General features: G+C 43.5%; 1 protein-coding gene across 1 annotated transcript in view; it reads right to left on the reverse strand.

Moving 5' to 3' along the window:
* Window positions 1-12,871, reverse strand: part of LOC106573874 (KN motif and ankyrin repeat domain-containing protein 3) — a 38,664-nt gene extending 25,793 nt beyond the window's left edge. The window contains exon 1 of the mRNA XM_014149292.3: window positions 12,720-12,871. The gene's annotated coding sequence lies outside the window, so the exon portion shown is untranslated. The remainder of the gene's footprint in view (window positions 1-12,719) is intronic.
* Between the last annotated feature and the right edge of the window lie 4,057 nt (window positions 12,872-16,928).

Genomic DNA, 16,928 nt, shown 5'->3' on the forward strand with positions numbered 1-16,928 from the left:
AGCATCCCATCACGACATAATGCAGAAATTGGACAACATGCAAATGTGTACACAGCATGAAGTGCCTGGGAAGTTTACAGAAATAACCCCCTGCCACCAGATGTTTCGCCAGGTATTTAGGGCCACATCCTTATCCGTAACTCTGTCTCGTAAATCATGCGTTGATGTCAATGAGGGATTTCGAGATACACAAACACATTACCGTCCAAAGTTTAGCCCTTACAGTCTTAAATACGCTTCTAGACTAAAACCCTATCTTTTAACTATCAACTTGGGTATCAAACATCACATGCATCCCCACCTCCCCCACACACATTCAAGCCCCACAATGAGGCATTATGCCACTTCGGTGGTGAGGCTGTTCGCAACAGTTTTCTGAGGTCTCCTTGTTCCTTGTTCAATCTCCCATTCCCGTTCCCCCTCACTCTCCCTCTCTCTCCCCAAAGGGTTCAAAATGTCACAAAGTGAATTCAATCAGGCATTGGGGAAGTCCGTGGCTTTGAATGGTGTTTGGAAGGCCAAGTACAAAACCCAGTCTAACAGGACCTTGTCTTCCCACCCAGACACCATGTTGGCTCCAAGGACCACACTCAAAGTGGAGCTATTTGCATGCAGATTTTACAATGGTCTCAATGTACTGCCCAAGTTCTTTCTAAAAGGGTCTGAAGGTCTAGCTCCTCAGCAAGGGTCCTCATATAGGCCTTAGTGGACAACAGAAACGGTAAGACATTCTGACATGTACTGTCTAATGTCACTGGGGAGAAAGTGGATGAAATTAAAAGGAGTGCCATGGTTCTGCGACATCTTACTGTTCAACTTCAACCCAAGTTACTGTACTGAGATTGAATTAACTACTTTACTTTTTCAAATTGTTTATTTTCAAACTGTTATATTGTCAACTAAGAAAACTGAGAAAATGACTTGACTGGACTTGGAATGGTCCAATAAATGATGCAATAAAAACATAGCCTAATGTCTAGGTCTCCGGAAACATGATCTTATTGACCCATTTGGCAAGCCTAGGAGCTGCATGCAGCATGGAGACTGCACCATTTGAGACTGAACCATTTGCCTTCTTCACAACAGTAACAAATGAAGCCTCCAGATGTTTTATTTTCATACCTCCAGTAAAAAGACCAGATGTCAGCTAGCCGCAGTTGTCTAAAACCACACTCCAAAACCTGTTTATTAGTCCGTTATTTCCTTTACTGGTGCAAATTACACTTATTCACCAACATCTTTACTTCAAGTTTATAGAGGAGGATAGGGACAGCTGATTTGTGGGAAAACCTTCTCCAGATCCAAGACTTAACAAAAACAGCAAGGCGTAAGCTCTGCTCACCTCAAAGTAAAGCTGAGAATCATACTGTATATTTACTGTATATTTAACTAGGCAAGTCGATTAAAAACAAATTCTTATTTTACAATGACAGCCTACCCCGGCCAAACCCTCCCCTAACCCAGACGACGCTGGGCCAATTGTGCATCACCCTATGGGACTCCCGATCACAGGTTGTGATACAGCCCGGGATCGAACCAGGGTCTGTAGTGACACCTCTAGAACTGAGGTGCAGTGCCTTAGACCCCTGCGCCACTCACAATACAGCCACAATACTTTTACTTAAAGTCAATGTGTTGATTAAATTAATACTACAGATTATTATACGTTTAGGCCAAACAACATTTATTCACTGTTTAACGGATTTTCCACCCAGAAAAGTGAGGCGAGTGAGCAAAAAAAATTAAAAAGTACAAATAAAAACATTAAGTGGATAAGGAATAACAGTACTTTACCACATTGTCCTAGGCACTTGTGCAGGTTCTTGGCCTTGTCAACAGTGTGCGCAACTGGTAAACTCAAGTCAGGTGCAGGAGAGCAGAGATGAGTGAACAGGCACACATTATTTGGCAGAAGGAAAACAGTCGGACGCAACTGCGTAACGACACTCCCGCCAAAGGCAAAAGCGAATAGCGCACTCGTCACACAAATAATGTACAGCATACAATACCACGGGTTCCAAACAAGACCCGGGAAAGACCTGCATGAAGCGTCACACATGACGCGTAACGAACAATTACACACACAGACATGGGGGGAACAGAGGATAATATACACGTAGAGTGATGAGGGGATGTAAAACAGGTGTGTGGAAAAACAAGACAAAACAAATGGAAAATGAAAGGTGGCGAGGCGATGGCTAGAAGACCGGTGACGTCGACCGCCAAGCGCCGCCCGAACAAGGAGAGGAGCCGACTTCGGCGGGAGTCGTGACAGTACCCCCTCGCTGACCCGTGGCTCCAGCAGCGCGCCGACACCTGCCTCGGGACGCCCCGGAGGGTGAGGCGCAGGGCGATCCGGCCGGAGACGGTGGAACTCCCGCAGCATTGAAGAGTCCAACACATCCTCCACCGGAACCCAGCACCTCTCCTCCGGACCGTACCCCTCCCACTCCACGAGGTACTGAAGGCCCCTCGCCCGACGCCTCGAATCCAGTATGGAGCAAACGGAGTACGCCGGGGCCCCCTCGAAGTCCAGAGGAGGCGGAGGAAACTCCCGCACCTCAGAATCCTGGAGCGGGCCAGCCACCACCAGCCTGAGGAGAGACACATGGAACGAGGGGTTAATACGGTAATCGGGGGGAAGCTGTAACCTGTAACATACCTCGTTCACTCTCCTCAGGACTTTAAATGGCCCCACAAACCGCAGACCCAGCTTCCGGCAGGGCAGGCGGAGGGGCAGGTTTTGGGTCAAGAGCTAGACCCGGTCCCCCGGTGCGAACACCGGGGCCTCACTGCGGTGATGGAGGCCCGCTGGAGGTGAACATGGGCGGCGTCCCATGTCTCCGCGCGCCTGAACCAGTTGTCTACCGCAGGAGCCTCGGTCTGACTCTGATGCCAAGGCGCCAGAACCGGCTGGTACCCCAGTACGCACTGGAAGGGGGAGAGGTTAGTGGAGGAGTGGCAGAGCGAGTTCTGAGCCACCTCGGCCCAGGGCACGAACGCTGCCCACTCCCCCGGCCACTCCTGACAATAAGACCGCAGAAACCTGCCCACATCCTGGTTCACTCTCTCCACCTGCCCATTATCCTCGGGATGAAACCCCGAGGTAAGGCTGATCGAGACCCCCAGACGTTCCATGAACGCCTTCCAGACCCCCGAAGTGAACTGGGGACCTCGATCAGACACTATATCCTCAGGTACCCCGTAGTGCCGGAAGACGTGCGTAAACAAGGCCTCCGCAGTCTGTAGGGCCGTAGGGAGACCGGGCAGAGGGAGGAGACGGCAGGACTTAGAGAACCGATCCACAACGACCAGGATCGTGGTGTTTCCCTGTGAGGGGGGGGAGATTGTGAGAAAGAAAATCCACCGACAGGTGCGACCAAGATTGTTGTGGAACGGGTAAGGGGTGTAGCTTCCCTCTGGGCAGGTGCCTAGGAGCCTTACACTGGGCGCACACCGAGCAGGAGGAGACATAAAGCCTCACGTCCTTGGCCAAGGTAGGCCACCAGTACTTCCCACTCAAACAGCGCACCGTCCGACCAATCCCAGGATGACCAGAGGAGGGTGACGTGTGGGCCCAATAGATCAACCGGTCACGGACAGCAGATGGAACGTACAGACGCCCAGCGGGACACTGGAGGGGAGCGGGCTCTGCACGTAACGCCTACTCAATGTCCGCGTCCAGCTCCCACACTACCGGCGCTATCAGGCAGGAGGCCAGGAGTATGGGAGTATGATCCATGGGCAGCTCCTCTGTGTCATACAGCCGGGACAGTGTGTCTGCCTTCACATTTTGGGAACCTGGTCTGTAGGGAGCCTTACACTGGGTGTTTTGAAAACAAAACGGGTAAAAAACATGGCCCACCTTGACTGAATCCTCGTCAGGCTCCTCGCTGCCCGGATGTACTCCAGGTTGCGGTGGTCAGTCCAAATGAGAAAAGGGTGTTTAGCCCCCTCAAGCCAATGTTTCCACGCCTTCAAAGCCTTGACCACAGCCAACCGCTCCCAGTCCTCCACATCATAGTTTCGCTCCGCCGGGCTGAGCTTCCTCGAGAAGAAGGCACAGGGGCGGAGCTTCGGTGGCGTGCCCGAGCGCTGAGAGAGCAAATATCTGCAAATATTTGTTTATAATGAGGGACGTCGCACGTTTAACCTGGACACATAAATAGTAGGAATTTCTGCTGACCTCAGCCATGACAGCATGAGAGAGAAATTAAACATCTGCACGTCGTCTACAGGTGCAAGTGTGTGTGTTTCAATGTCCAATCCGAGGCTCGAACATGATCTGAGCGCGTGATCTGAGGCTGTTTGGTCTCTTGCGCATCAACTTGGGAAAACCTCAAGGGAGAGCGGACAATGCATTATAAACAAAGCACCGCATATATTGTCCAAAAAATAACACATCAGATTTTTTGGTTTGTTGTTGTTGCGGGGTGTGGAGAAAAGTAAGGCAGGGCATCCGTTAAACAGTAATTCAACTTTGGCCTTAAGGTAAATCATTAAGTTAACTCATATTACATGTAATATGACATAATACACTTAAAAGTTGGCTTTGGAAGAAGAAATTAATATCAAATGTGCAATTGGCTATTTTCACTCTATGAAATTGTGAAGGTCAAGGTTTCATACAAGTAGAGCTCCAATTCACCTCATTTGTAAATGTGATTGGAGCTCTGTCTGTGTGTTCATGAGATATAACAGAACACTAACTTCTGGGCAATACAGTCTGTGTATTCCATGAACAACCATAGAGTTATGACATGCATTAAAGTGATACTTCGGCATTTTAGCAATGAGGCCATTTATCTACTTCCCCAGAGTCAGATGAACTTGTGAATACTATTTTTATGTCTCTGTGTCCAGTATGAAGGTAGGTTCGCCATCCAATGCAAACCAGCAATAGTGCAATGACTGGAAGTCTACGGGTTTTTTGTAGTATGGGTATCTTGCGCTAGCGCTAGTTAGCAACTTCAAACTGCACTCAGAGACATACAAATGGTATCCACGAGTTCATCTGACTCTGGGGAAGTAGATAAATGGCCTCATTGCCAAAATCCCAAATTATCCCTTTAAGTGTTTCCAAAAGTGGCCTTGGGGAAATTGTTAGAAGCAGCTGATTGCACTTTAAGCGGGAATAAACAGCATCTCAAGGCACTAGATTCAATTAGTAAATAGGCTCTCTCCCCCAGACCTTGTTAGAAAGTTTACATGGGTATTTTTAGCAAATTTATTCTCACACACTGTATATCGTGTAGTAGGGACTCAATCTAATATCCAAGATAGATTCAATTTAATAGTGTTTCAGTGCAATGAAAGCCCATTAAGCAGTATGTTCCTACTCATATCAATAAAATCTTCTCTCTAGGACAACCAGTCATTTTTTAGAATGGTGTGTCAATCTCCAAGTTGGCTAAATGAGGCCGCATTTATTGTAGCTGGGGATTTTAACAAAGCAAATTTGAGGAAAACGCTACCAAAGTTCTATCAACACATTGACAGTAGTACTCGCGCTGGGAAAACACTTGACCACTGCTATTCTCTCTTCCGGGATGCCTACAAGGCAGACTGGGATATGCCCTCCCTTCGGCAAATCAGATCACGACTCCATTTTGCACCTCCCTTCCTATAGGCAGAAACTCAAACAGGAAGTACCCGTGCTAAGGTCTATTCAACGCTGGTTTGACCAATCGTAATCCATGCTTCAAGATTGTTTCGATCACGCAGACTGAGATATGTTCCGGGTAGCCTCGGAGAATAACATTGATGTATACACGGACACGGTGACTGAGTTCATCAGGAAGTGTATAGGCGATGTTAATTTTGTTCCCACTGTGACTATTAAAACATACCTAAATCAGAAACCGTGGATAAATGGCAGCATTCGCGCTAAACTGAAAGCGCTGACCACCGCATTTAACCATGGCAAGGTGACTGGGAATATGGTTGAATACAAACAGTGTAGTTATTCCTTCTGTAAGGCAATCAAACAGGCAAAGTGTCAGTACAGAGACAAAGTAGAGTCGCAATTCAACGGCTCAGACACGAGATGTACAGTTGTCGGAAGTTTACATACACTTAGGTTAATTATGTGGATATATTGAAGCAACATCTCAAGACATCAGTCAGGAAGTTAAAGCTTGGTCGCAAATGGGTCTTCCAAATGGACAATGACCCCAAGCATACTTCCAAAGTTGTGGCAAAATGGCTTAAGGACAACAAAGACAAGGTATTGGAATGGCCATCACAAAGCCCTGACTTCAATCCTATAGAAAATGTGTGGGCAGAATTGAAAAAGTGTGTGTGAGCAAAGAGGCCTACAAACCTGACTCAGTTACACCAGCACAGTCAGGAGGAATGTGCCAATATTCACCGAACTTATTATGGGAAGCTTATGGAAGGCTACCCGAAACGTTTGACCCAAGTTAAACAATTTAAAGGCAATGCTACCAAATACTAATTGAGTGTATGTAAACTTCTGACTCACTGGGAATGTGATGAAAGAAATAAAAGCTGAAATAAATGATTATTTATACTATTATTCTGACATTTCACATTCTTAAAATAAAGTGGTGATCCTAACTGACCTAAAACAGGGAATTTTTACTTGGATTAAATGTCAGGAATTGTGAAAAACTGAGTTTAAAAATATTTGGCTAAGGTGTATGTAAACTTCCGACGTCAACTGTATGTGGCAGGGTCTACAGACAATCACGGATACCAATAACCAGCCACGTCGCGGACACCGACGTCTTGCTCCCGGACAAGCTAAACACTTTCTTCACCAGCTTTGAGGATAACACAGTGCCATCGACGCGGCCCCGTAGCACTCACTTCTGTCATCATGAAGTGCTTTGAGAGGCAGGTTAAGGATCATATCACCTCTACCTTAACTGACACCCTTCAATTTGCTTACCGCTCCAATAGATCCACAGACCGTGCAATCGACATTGCACTGCACACTGCCCTATCCCATCTGGACAAGAGGAATACCTATGTAAGAATGCTGTTCATTAACTATAGCTCAGCCTTCAACACCATAGTACCCTGCAAGCTCATCATCAAGATCGGGGCCCTGGATCTGAACCCTGCCCTGTGCAACTGGGTCCTGGACTTCCTGATGGGCCGCCCCCAGGTGGTGAAGGTAGGAAACAACACCTCCACTTCACTGATCCTCAACACAGGGGCCCCACAGGGAAGTGTGCTCAGCCCCCTCCTGTACTCCCTGTTCACCCATGACTGCGTGGCAACACACACCTCCAACTCAATCATCAAGTTTGCAGACGACACAACCATAGTAGGCCTGATTACTAACAATGACGAGACAGCCCACAGGAAGGAGGTGAGGGGACTGGCAGTGGTGCCAGGAAAATAACCTCTCCCTCAACATCAAATCAAATTTATTTTTATATAGCCCTTCGTACATCAGCTGATATTCTCAAAGTGCTGTACAGAAACCCAGCCTAAAACCCCAAACAGCAAGCAAAGCATGTGAAAGAAGCACGGTGGCTAGGAAAAACTCCCTAGGAAAAACTCCCTAGAAAGGCCAAAAACCTAGGAAGAAACCTAGAGAGGAACCAGGCTATGAGGGGTGGCCAGTCCTCTTCTGGCTGTGCAGGGTGGATATTAAAACAGAACATGGTCAAAATGTTAAAATGTTAAAATGTTCATAAATGACCAGCATGGTCAAATAATAATAATCATAGTAGTTGTCGAGGGTGCAACAAGCACGTCCGGTGAACAGGTCAGGGTTCCATAGCCGCAGGCAGAACAGTTGAAACTGGAGCAGCAGCACGGCCAGGTGGACTGGGGACAGCAAGGAGTCATCATACCAGGTAGTCCTGAGGCATGGTCCTAGGGCTCAGGTCCTCCGAGAGAAAGACAGAAAGAGAGAAAGAGAGAATTAGAGAGAGCATATTTAAATACACACAGGACACCGGATAAGACAAGAGAAATACTCCAGATGTAACAGACTGACCCTAGCCCCCCGACACATAAACTACTGCAGCATAAATACTGGAGGCTGAGACAGGAGGGATCAGAAGACACTGTGGCCCCATCCGATGATACCCCCGGACAGGGCCAAACAGGCAGGATACAACATCAAGAACATCAAGAAAACAAAGGAGCTGATCGTGGACTTCAGGAAAAAGCAGAGAGAGCACGCCCCTATCCACATCGACGGGACCGCAGTGGAGAAGGTGGAAAGCTTCAAGTTCCTCGGCGTACACATCACTGATGATCTGAAATGGTCCATCCACACAAACAGTGTGGTGAAGACAACAACACCACCCGCAACCGCAGGGCTTTCCAGAGGGTTGTGCGGTCTGCCCAATGCATCACCGGGGGCACACTGCCTGCCCTCCAGGACACCTACAGCACCCGATGTCACAGGAAGAAAAAAAAGATAATCAAGGACATCAACCACCCGAGCCACGGCCTGTTCACCCCACTATCATCCAGAAGGTGAGGTCAGTACTGGTGCATCAAAGCTGGGACCAAGAGACTGAAAAACAGCTTCTATCTCAAGGCCACCAGACTGTTAAATAGCCATCACTAGCCAGCTACCATCGATTACACAACCCTGCACCTTCTTAATTCCATTATTTTACTTTGAGATGTGTGTGTATTGTTGTGAATTGTTAGATATTACTACACTGTTGGAGCTAGGAAAAGAAGCATTTCGCTACACCCGCAATAACATCTGCTAAATACAGTTGAAGTTGGAAGTTTACATACACTTAGGTTGGAGTCATTAAAACTAGTTTTTCAACCACTCCACAAATGTCTTGTTAACAAACTATAGTTTTAGCAAGTCGGTTAGGAAATCTACTTTGTGCATGACACAAGTCATTTTTCCAACAATTGTTTACAGACAGATTATTTCACTTATAATTCACTTCATCACAATTCCAGTGGGTCAGAAGTTTACGTAAATCATTGTCTTTACATTCTGACATTTCATATTCTTAAAATAAAGTGGTGATCCTAATTGACCTTGGCCTAAGACAATTTTTTACTAGGATTAAATGTCAGGAATTGTGAAAAACTGAGTTTAAATGTATTTGGCTAAGGTGTATGTGAACTTCCAACTTCAACTGTATGTGTATGTGACCAATAACATTTTATTTTATTTTATTTGAATGATAACTCCTCCAATGTCAGAAACAGCCAAGTAGACGCCTTCTTCGCGGAATATTTGAGCCATTTGCATTATCAACAATAAACAATATGGCCGCTGTAGTGAATGATATCACTCTAGTGGTGTGGAGGCTGTGCTTTGGCTAGGTGGGTGTGGATATATCCTGCCTGTTTGGCCCTGTCCGGGGGCATCGTCGGACAGGGCCACAGTGTCTCCCAACCGCTCCCGTCTCAGCCTCCAGTATTTATGCTGCAATAGTTTATGTGCCGGGGGGCTAGGGTGTCTGTTATATCTGGAGTATTTCTCCTGTCTCATTCGGTGTCCTGTGTGAATTTAAGTATGCTCCCTCTAATTCTCTCTTTTTTTCTCTCTCTCTCTCTCTCTTCTCTCGGAGGACCTGAGCCCTAGGACCATGCCTCAGGACTACCTGGCCTGATGACTCCTTGCTGTCCCCAGTCCTCCACCTGGTCATGCTTTAGTTTCAACTGTTCTGCCTGCAGCTATGGAACCCTGACCTGTCACTGGACGCGCTACCTTGTCCCAGACCTGCTGTTTTGGACCCTCTCTCTACCACACTTGCTGTCTCTAACTCTGAATGATCGGCTATGGATATCCAACTGACATTTACTCCTGAGGTGCTGACCTATTGCATCCTCTACAACCACTGTGATTATTGTTATCTGACCCGGCAGGTCATCTATGAACGTTTGAACATCTTTGCCATGTTCTGTTATAATCTCCACCTGGCACAGCCAGAAGAGGACACCCCTCAGAGCCTGGTTCCTCTCTAGGTTTCTTCCTAGGTTCTGGCCTTTCTAGGGAGTTTTTCCTAGCCACCGTGCGTCTACATCTACATTGCTTGCTGTTTGGGGTTTTAGGCTGGGTTTCTGTACAGCACTTTGTGACATCAGCTGATGTAAAAAGGGCTTTATAAATACATTTGATTGATTGATTGATGGAGATGCAATAGGCAGACATCAAATCCACTGAAGGCCTTCATCAAAGGAGATGATTGTACAACTAGTGTTCAGGGAACGGTCAAACCTCAAGTGGCCTTGAATGAATAAGTCAATAGTCTAACTCAATCAAACAATGACCAAAACTCTCTGCAGATTGGATATTCAAGGTGAATGAAAGGTAAAGGGAACAGGCAGAGAAGAAAACTAAACATTTACTATGATGGCATCAAGGTTTTGGAATATAGACCTATATATTACAGAATATAATATATATTTTCTTGTTTTGTTAGACGCTGAGAACGTCCTCAGCATCAGACAGTTTCACTTCCCCCACAACACCCGTCACTACATTTATGGTGGTTCTATTTTTGAAGACAGACACTGTAAGTCATACTGAAGTGTACAGTTGCAGGAACCCGACCTTATCCCCCCTGTTGAAAGCTTAACACGTTACCGTCCAACACGCGTAATTGTTGTGATTTGCTCCAATGAATCTCAAGATATAAATAGCAGAACAAGACATCAGTCACTGCTCCTCGAAGGGGTTGACAACAGGCATGAGCAAGTGCTTTAGCTACTGTCAATCTGAGGAGGGAAATTTCCTCTCTTATTAAAGCCTTTAAACCACACTGCGTTTTGGTTAAACATCTAACTGAATGACTGAATTAATAGAAATGTGCCAACTGCCAACTTTTTACCATTCATATTTTCTTGGATAGGAGGATGTTCACATTGTTATGAAGATGTTTCATATGGATACTTACTTACAACAACAAAGGTTAAGGTTAAATATGAAGTTCTACTAAAACTTTGGGGTTGTTCAAATAGATCTCAGGAGGAAATATTGCTTTCAATAACAGCTTGAAAAGCATTGCATTGATGGTGGAAAAATGTGGAGGCAGTGAATTCATGCTTAAACATAAATAATTACACTCTAAAACTTCACATAAAACTGTTTGCATATTCTAAGAGATAAAAAAAAGCCACTTATATTTTAACTCTGGAGGCTACTGTCTAAGGGCACAACAAGTCAATGCAATTATCCTATGTACAATAGAGGCTTCTTGTTTGGACAGATATTGCTGCTCAAATATGATGAATTCTGTTTTACATCCAACCTTAGCTTAGATCATTTCTTTCCCACATAAACATAATTAAACATTTCGCTGGTTATCTGTCTATTGTTGTAGAAATGATCTAGCCTGCATCCATGGTTTATGTTCCATTCAAATACAAACAAACAGATTTAGGAATGTACATCATGAACCAGTATGTTCTTGTAGATGCACAACATTTTGTCATCTTACAATTAACATCTACATTTCAAAGAAAGCCCGATAGTTCACAACATGTGAATTCACGATGAATGCATATGGAAGTTACAAAACAATGATTCAATGAATCCGAGCTGGCAATAAGACAGTTTATAGCGTAGAATCACATGACAGACAAGATGGGGATGGTTAGCAGTCAAGTGGATGAATTACAGTCTGGACAAGCCATGTCTGGGGCACAACTCACCCCACAACAAGAGAATCAATTGTGATCACAACAAGCCAATTCCACAAAGCTGTGATTAATTTAGTAATCCCCATATCACAATGTGATTATGTGTGTTATTATGAAGCAAGACACGACTTTCTTGTCCTCCACAGAGTGAATACAATTGACAGCAGCACAGATTGTTGCCCTAATGGGGGATGTGCACAGGGGTGGGGGGGCAGTTCACTGACAATGGAGTATTTTCATACCATGTCATTTCTTTCTGTTTGATGATGACCTTGTTTAGCTACAACTCGAAATATTTTTTGCTTGGGGTAAAAAAACGTTTTTTTGACTTCCTTGGTGGACATCTCAAATGTACTTGTCTAAATCTAATGTCACTAATCAACAGACATCCAGCCTCATGTAACGCCTTCATAACGCCATTCTATGCGTTCAGTAGCCTATACATCTATGAAGTACTACTTTAACAGTTATCTTGCATGGGGTGTGTCAATTTCTCTCTCTTCTCAAGACTAAATTCACTATAAAAATGTATAATTAATTTTAGTTAAATTCAAACAGATGTTCTTGGACAAGCCCAGTTTTGCTCAAATTGGGCTCTTTGTGGACCTGACGATACTGTCTTTATGCACACATAGGGTATTAATTGTGGCTTTTCATGTGCTGTATCTGAACAGTGAGCTAAATAAATGCACAACGTTATGAACAATTATTCGTATATAACGTTACTTGATTGGTTAAACACAAATATAACCGTACAGTTCATGTTTTAAACTATGGCAGATGGTTCGCTACAGATTTTTCAGAATACAGTTGGTTACAGAAAAAATGTATCGAAGGGATATGATGGGCTTCGTACGGGTCGGTAACATTCACAACTATCTGAGCACTATTTTCAATGCACCAAATCAGAAGCGCACAAAATATGTTATGTAGGCCTAAGTAAAAAGGAAAAGAGATAAAAATCAATCAAGGCATGGTCCATACGGTTGATAGAGCGGCAACTTTACCTGTACCCTTTGCTTTTACGCAAATGTTGAGCCCCTTCGATAGACTATCGTTCGAGGAATATGTATTGCATGGAATAATGTATCATTGAAATGTGTTTGTCTTACCTTTCAGACTTCCTAAGGCTTTCTTTTAACTTTCACTATAATTTCTCCGAGCATTCTTGGTAATAAAGTTAGGAAGGAAGGAAAAACATGCCACCCCTTGCGCTTTCCCACTCTTCAACAGGTTTATGAGTCAATGATAGACAGGCGAATCAACCAATCCGTGCAAGGGGATGTGTGCCCACTAGAAGTAGTAGGGGACAGAAACGGTGGGAAGTTCTTTATACCTCAGTGGAAGTGACTGATGCTACGTATTATGATGTTATAGCCATAATATAAATACTTTTTAATATGTTTCTAAAATTAAAATCAACTTTGCATATTTATCACAATATCTAAAAATAAGTTTGTGGCCAAAGTTCTTGAGTCATAATTGAGCAAAAAAAAAATTGTCATGTAGTTGGCCTAGACTAGTGCCAGATGTCAAAGGGGAAATTTTGTTGCAGTGTCATGTACACTTTAAACGTGTATATGACACTGCAACAACATTTCCCCATGGGGACAATAAAGTCAGTAAGTAATGAGAAATAAGTTATTATTGTTTTGCCAACAGATCTTCTTTCTACATTTTATAAAAATGGTGAAAGTTTCACTACCGCTCTAATTCATAAATGTAGTCTCTGAAGTGTAAAATCTCCTTTATTTATTTGAACAAAGATGTGTTCATGTTTGCCTTCAAGCTATTTAGTGCATAGTGGAATGTTTTGGAATTAAGTTAGCTTGTGATATAATAATTATCAAGAATATACTGTTATCTGGTCAAATACCAATGTAAATCAGAGCACATTGGAAAGCCTGAATAGGAAAGGATATTGCCTTGATTAGCCATGAAAAGGATGTCAGTGACGTTTAATATGTTCTGCTCAATAGCATTATCTATTTAGAACGATCATGCCTTCATAATCAAAAATAATACACTGAACAGTAAGGTTTTGTTGCTATGAATTACTTTTGCATGATGTTTTTATTCTATGTGATTCAATTGTGTTAACTTGAAAGCATTCATAGGATGTCTGCTCTATTGCAAGTCATTTTGAGGTGACTGTAATAGGACATTGAATCAGAATCAGGAAACATTACAGCCATGCAACAAACAATACTAGGAATTTATCTTGGTGTGTTGGCTCAGAACAAAAACATCATCAGATCAACATCAATACAGATATACAATATAACACTGTAGAAACCACCATTTACACAATACATTCACAGGAATGTCCCCAATGTGAGGTAATGTAATGAGGTAAGTGATGCATGTGTGTGTAGAAAGCGCATGGAGGGCAGGACTGTTTTGGATAAAAGCAATTGAAATACTTCCCACTTGAGAATGCAAAGATGTTGGATGGGGAAAGTCACCTTAATATTTACCATTCCTACAATGCCTGGTCAGCATAGTGCGTGTGTGTGTGCGTGCGTGCGTGCGTGTGTGTGTGTGTGTGTGTGTGTGTGTGTGTGTGTGTGTGTGTGTGTGAGCATGCGTGTGTTTATGTATAGCGGAAGCCAGTAAAATGAGAAACAGATTTTTTTATGAGCATCCTTGTTGTACTTGTAGCTGTTCCTTTCTGCTGACCAGCAGTTTTTTAATTACAAACAGAAACAGCTACAACAGATGTTATGTTTTCCAGACAGCGGTTAGTATTTTATTGTTCAGTGCTAGTTACAAAAACTCAGTAACTGGGAATAAAATTGCAGTCTGCTAGTATATGTTTAAGAAAAATGTAAGCTGAACTACAATCTATAAAGAATTAACCAAGTCTAGGCTTCGCAGAGTAAGAATTAACCAAGTCTATGCTTCGCAAAGTGGAAGGGTCATCTTCAATGCCTTCACTCATGTCAACACGTCTCACAATTTTCCCTATTGACCTGGCTGCAACCATATGGCCTAACAGTAGAGGGCACTATTGCATTACAGTTACTGTATTTCTCAGATTGTACAAAGCACTACTTACTGACCAGTAAAACCTCTAAGGGTAGGGTTAAGATAAATCTGGTCACTGAAGAAAACATTGTTCCATTTTACAAGAACGTGACAGAGGGAACAGTGCTTGACTAACCACACACGGAGCTGACCAAAATTTTGTAATGGCTTCCCTGCTCTGTCATGAACATTAAAAATATCTTTGCTTTGATGAATCAGCAGAATGTGTCTTCAAGTAAGAGAGACATCGGCCGTGATAGAGAGCAGTTGCTGATCAATGATTGAGCAGACTGACGGATCTACAAATAATAATGAGTAGTTATTTAGGATGAAAGGTGATTTGTAGATCATTCAGTCTGCCGTCACCGACTGCTGTGTAGTCGATCTCTGACATAGCCACTATTTTCTAACAGGGTTTTTACTGCGGAAATAGATTGCAAAGAGAAGGCTAGAAGTGGGAAAGGGGATACAAGGGTGAGCACACAGATAGCGCTCCTTCTCTGTGATTTACCAGAGAAACCGAGCCAGTGACACTCATTCAACTTCATATTCAGAATCTCCAGCACCTCCCCAACATCCATCATATGGGAAAACCGCATGGTTCATTAGTCGTACAACAAAAGAACAGGCAGTGGGGCTGGAGCAAACAAGCACTGATTCATATTCAGATAATTAATAAAGCATATAAAAAAATCCCTTTGGGATGTCCTGTTGTGTCAACATCCTGAGGAGGAAGAGGAGACTGTTTTTATTGCTCTAATTCTAGGTTAGTGTTGACCCTCCCTTGGTATGGGTCCAGGGGTAAACTGACGAGCACAACATGACATTGACACAATGTAACAACAACAAACACTAGCAGAGACCTTCAAGATCCATGAGAGAATGACATAAGTGATAAATCACTTCAGCTACCAACTTCTACAGTTTCTCACATCTCATTATAAAATGTCCATTCCATGTTTAATCACAGTTGTGTGTCAGTTGAGTAATACAATTCATGTAGGCTAGGTGTCAATGAAGGCCACTGACTAGTTTCCCATGTTTTTTTATTTCCAGGGTTCCTTCTGCCAAGCATTTAGATTAGTTGTGCTTCACGGTTTCATTTTGAGCCATAGATATTAAAAGTCCATGTCTGTTTATTCTTATATCTATGCTCAGAGTGAAATGTTTTGAGAGCAAAAATACTAACATAATATTTCTCTCCCAGATCCTTAGTTCATCGACCTCTGTGGTGGAGTGGAGGATGCCAGAGAATGGGGCCAGGATGAGTGTTGAGGGTTTTCCTCCAGGTCATAAGCTGACCCCCGGTTGATGGCCACAGCAGAATAGAAAACTCCCAGGAGATGAAGAGTCCTGGGGTTACTGTTAGACATTTAGCTGAGGTCACACTCTGACTGATTACCTTTCAGTGAGCCATGATAACATAGTTAGCTTCCACTCTACTGTTCACAGAGAGGCTAAATTACAACAAGTACTAGTCATAATAACGTCATCAGTTGACCTCTATTTTTCCATTCCTGGGGGCCTGTCATGCCAAATAGTGTCCCCCTCTACGTCACAATTGGATTTGATGAGTTCTGACGCAGTGAGGGACACTATTTGAACGGGGACATTATTTGGCATGACAGGCCCCCTTGCTCTGAGACATGGCTGTAGGAGTCTACCATGTCTCGGGGCAAGCAGACCCTTACAGATGTAGGATCTAAATTTGATCACTCTTTTCTTGCTGAGAATTTGCGATACAAACTTCTAGTGTAGTCAAGGTTTAAAAAGACTTCTAAAGTTTGTAATTTACACTTAAAATGTCAGACTTGATTTACCCATAACAAAAAATGCATCAACCCCAACAAAATATTTCCATTAATTCAAATCCATTTAGTAATTCACATTTCCTGTTGCTGCAGGATTAGTCATGCTGTAGCAAACTAGCTCAAATTACGATCCAACATCTGTAGGAGGTTGCATGTTTGTTTCACAAAGCCCATTTCTTTAGTTGAATCAGTTGTGTTAGTGCTGGACTAGAACACAAATATGCACCCTCAGGAATGGAATGTGAAACATTGTTCTGTTATGTAAGTCCCCAATTGTCTATACAAGTTGCAGAAGACTGAGATAGGACATTAGAGATAGCCTATCTAAAGGAGATAAAGCTTAGTGTGGGTGAAGGTTGTATGGGGGCTTGCCATTGTCTCAGACGCACACTCTCTAACCCCTCAGGTTGGCACAGTATGTTATTGAATATATCCAAAGTTATATTGTTTCTCTCATCTTATAACAGTAGTTGACTTAGCTCC

The sequence above is a fragment of the Salmo salar genome, chromosome 16, assembly GCF_965601325.2.
Source record: "Salmo salar chromosome 16, fSalSal1, whole genome shotgun sequence".
NCBI classification, from domain to species: Eukaryota; Metazoa; Chordata; class Actinopteri; order Salmoniformes; family Salmonidae; genus Salmo; species Salmo salar.